Source organism: Centrocercus urophasianus, unplaced genomic scaffold (assembly GCF_019232065.1).
Source record: "Centrocercus urophasianus isolate 14NV4802_14NV808 unplaced genomic scaffold, USGS_Curo_1.0 seq_20, whole genome shotgun sequence".
Taxonomy (NCBI): domain Eukaryota; kingdom Metazoa; phylum Chordata; class Aves; order Galliformes; family Phasianidae; genus Centrocercus; species Centrocercus urophasianus.
Genome location: NW_024884756.1, coordinates 3,718,149 through 3,722,129, shown reverse-complemented (window position 1 = coordinate 3,722,129; position 3,981 = coordinate 3,718,149). Strand labels below are relative to the sequence as shown.

The 3,981-nt window shown below is 44.3% G+C and overlaps 1 long non-coding RNA gene across 1 annotated transcript in view; it reads right to left on the bottom strand.

Moving 5' to 3' along the window:
- LOC122162288 overlaps window positions 1-3,735 on the bottom strand; it is a 7,227-nt gene extending 3,492 nt beyond the window's left edge. The window contains exons 1-3 of the long non-coding RNA XR_006169462.1: window positions 3,628-3,735; window positions 2,339-2,461; window positions 1,651-1,776 (exon numbers count right to left, since the gene is read on the bottom strand). This is a non-coding gene — a long non-coding RNA (uncharacterized LOC122162288). The remainder of the gene's footprint in view (window positions 1-1,650; window positions 1,777-2,338; window positions 2,462-3,627) is intronic.
- Between the last annotated feature and the right edge of the window lie 246 nt (window positions 3,736-3,981).

The following is a 3,981-nucleotide window of genomic DNA, read 5'->3' as shown; positions in this document are numbered from 1 at the left end:
CAGAAGCAAGAATTTGGGACACAAAGCAGCCTCTGCACATCCAGCCAAGCTTGCCCAATAGAAGGCGGGGAGTTGTGTGACTGTCCTGGAGGTGTTCTCTGAAGATCTCATGCCAAAATATGAAGTCATCCTGCAACATGTGTTGCTGTCCCCACATCAGAGGAGAGCACATTGTAAATACTGCCAATGCCTATTAAGGGGTTTTGCTTTACTGAAGCTGGCAAACAAATAAGTGTTTGAGAGCTGAACTAGCTCGGAGAGCTTTTGCCTTTGGATTACTTTCTAATGATCTCCCCATAGTCCAGCCATTTAATTTCATTAAATTGCCAAGATGGTGTCAGTTAAAGACTTGGGTCAAGAGGCATACTGCTGGTTTTTCACAGACCTCATCAGGAGAAAGTGTATTCCTGTGTTTAAATAGATACAGTTCTACAAACTCCTGCATCGTACAGTAGCCTACATCAGTTTTTTTCCCTCTGCACATCACTAGAAAACTCAGCAGGAATCACCTTCAGGCAGAAGAAAACTTCATGTTTTGGGGTTTGTTTGTTTGCTTTTTTCTTTATTTTCTGCTTTTCTGGCCCTGCTTACCCAGAAGTATTCTCTCATCTCCAGTTACTCACTCATATTTTCCTCCTCCCATCCCACTGCATGAACCTCAGCCCAAGGAACAAGGATATTGTTACCAGATCTACACCTTGGTTCAAGGAGACACTCAACCCTTTGGCTCACACCAGGACCCTTCTCAATGTTTTGAAGAAAGGGTTTGGGCAATTTGGTCCATTAATTCAGTCCTTTGTGGGAGGTTTCAGCACAGAGAGGAAAACCCACTCCCGGAGCACCTACCCCATTCCTCCCAGGGCAGAAGGACCTTCTACATGAGGCTGGACCCAAAGGCTGCCAAAGCTCTCTCTCTCACTACCCTTACAGGTTTTGGAATCAATCCATGCTAACCTGCGAGATCAGCAATCCTTCAACAACTGAGCAGAGTGAAATTTAATTTACAGAATGGATGACTGTCAGTGTTTGGCTGCACCCTAACGGGGCTGTGCAATGCCTCAGTTCTGGGCAGGATGCTGCTGCAGCACTGGCTTGCCTGGACTGGGTACATGGCCTCAAATCCACTTAGTAATGCTGATCTGTCTCTTTTTGCCTCTTGTGTAGGAATTTTCTCTTAAAATAGAGTCAGACTGGCTGCTCTGGATCTCAGCAAGCTGCAGAAAGTTGCATTGCCTGCTTGTAACAATCTGCAGCAATCCTGACTCCCATTGGAGAGGGCAGAACCTAGGGGGCAGTGAGGACATCAGTGAGGACATCAATCCCCTTCATCCTACCCTTAACACTCAGTCATTGCTGCAGATGTGGCCAGGATTTTCTCTCCAAGAAAGAGCATTGCAAGTGAAAAATAAGTCTAACCAAAAAATGCCCTCTAGAGTATTGCCACACATGTATATAGTGAGCAGAAAGGCAGTGTGTTACAGTGTCCCAACACAGTAACAGAATCCCTAAAAGACAAAGATTAATCAAAGAAGTACAGGTGGGGAGTCCCTCATGCCTGATATCCATGCTGGATCTCATAGATCTCATACAAGTTTATCCATTTTATCAAGTAAATAACGAAGCCAGCATCAGCCTGATCCAACCACTCACCTACTCCAGCATGCTTCAGATCAAGTCCTTTCCATTAGCACTGCAGATCCAGAAGGCTGAGTCAGACACCTAAGCTCTTTTGGTGCTTTAAGACATATATGTTGAAAGGCAACTTCATCTCCTAAGCTGAGAGAGGGGAGAAGAAAGGAAGGAGCCTCTATTCGGATGTGTAGCAGCAATCTTAGCTTCACTGAGAAGACAAAACAAACATCTAAATTCACAGTAGACATTTCTATTAATCCGGACACGGCTTGATTTAGGTTAGGAAACAAAACAATATCACCTTCAAATAGCAGTTTGCAAGTGTTAATCTTGCTCTGAATAGTTATTTCTGTACAGAGTGCCATGAATTGTGGAAATACAGACAAAATAAAGGACGGTCAAGAATGAATTGCAGCAAGATAGAGTGTGCTTTTTGCAAAGATACACTCTGCTTTGGCCACAAGCTCCAGGAATAATGCTTTATGTCCCGTGCTGTGCAAGGAGTTGAGCACAGTGTTCCCTTCTGTCCCAGCAAGATGCAATCTTTACACAGCCCCACACCTATCAGTAGCAGGAGAAGCCCTGAACATCCTGCATTGTGTTTCTCAGATGTGGATTTTACTCTTACAATTACAAATTCAGTGCAAAAAAAATGGAAATAAAAGTTTAAAAGGTCAGACTTATCAGCAGTTCAGTATGAAATTACCTTTGAATTGCACTCTGGTACATGTCAGTGTCATTTCTTCTTCACATCTTTGAAATATTCCCATTAAAGCCTTCTCTGGTGTGGATATGCGGTGTCTGAGTACCACCATGCTGCATGCACACTCTGTAGGGATGGAAAAAAATTATCAACACTCTTGCATAAGTCCTACTCCTCCTGTGTCCAGTAGGTTTTAAAAAGGAGGAGTTCAGAGAGTTCAGACAGAGATTATTCAGACCTGGAGAGATTTCCATACAGAGCTAAAGGTTTGATCACTTTTACTAACTCAGAGAAGAGATTAATAGCTTGAGAGCAATACGACAGTGATCAATGCAGAGCATCTTGGCAATGTGCATCAAAAGAAAAAATACATGCTGTGCTTTTTTTCTCTCTTATTTTCCCTTTTCCTATTTTTGGGGGGTGAGCATCCTGCATGTCCAGCATCTCAGGGTGCTCAGCACTGGCTGTTTGGTGATGGGCTGGGGGGCAGCAGCTGGAGATGCTCCAATGATAAGCTGGCTCAGGCTAACTTCCTCTACAGCATCCAGTAGTTCTGGTCATTCAAGACTAGACAGCAGGCTAGATCAACCTTTAGTGTGGGCTAATCTCAGCTGCTCTTAACGTTCTTAAATGCCCATGTCAAGGAGGAAAAAGCAGAGCTTCACCACGACAATTTAAGAGAGCTACTGAAACAAGTCTAGCAGGGATAAGCAGATCTCCCCTTGACACAAGCCTACAGCGTAAGCAATTTCTACAGGGAAGTATGCAAAGTCCCCAGTCCATTGTTCACCAACCTGGGACGGATTTAGTTCATTAAAAATAGTTAATGGGATGTTAATGGCACTTAATTGCATGCATTGTGCTGGTTTTGCAGTGATTTTTTTTCCCCCTCGATTCACAAAGATGGGATTAAGTGCTAATGTATTGCAGGCTGCTGAAACGTATTACCTGTGGTCATGATTTTAAACACATGTAAAGGTGCTAATTGCATTCAGTTGACACAACTGTAGATGGGAAGATCATTTTTCGCACCTTATCAGCACTGGTGAGGCGCTAACTGCATTCAGAAGACACCACTGCTGTTACAAAGGTAGTTTCTTGCACTTCATCAGAGCTTAACACATGCTTAGCAATGCGGCTAGCCAAAAATGTACTATCAGAGTTAATGAGGTGCTTGAGCGTTATTAACAAATGGAAATTGGGGGGAGGGAACACTTTTTTTTTTCCTTCTTTTTAAGAAAGAGTAACAAATTCTTGCAGGTGCCACGTGTCTGGAGTTGGTGGTTGCCTACTTTGGTGCAGTTTCTGAGTGTGCTGCTAGTGGTTTCCAGTGGCTGCCTGCCAACGGCGATCAGGTGCGATTATCCAGAGTCCTGCAGCAGAGCAGGTGGGATGGCATCTCTCCAATTTCTGAAACAACAAGGGCAAAGGCTGACATCAAAAAGAACTCTGGGACTTTTCTGAACCTCAGCAAAGGTTCAGGCGAGACTAAGGTCCGAGTAGCACACTTCGGTGAACGCTCTTCTCTTGCAGCTCTCCCATGTAGTTGCTACCATGCCCACTGGGATCCCAGGCAGCCAGCCTGGCACTAGAACAAGGATTATGCTTCTCTTGTAATTTGAGGAAGGGCAACGTGCACACCCTCT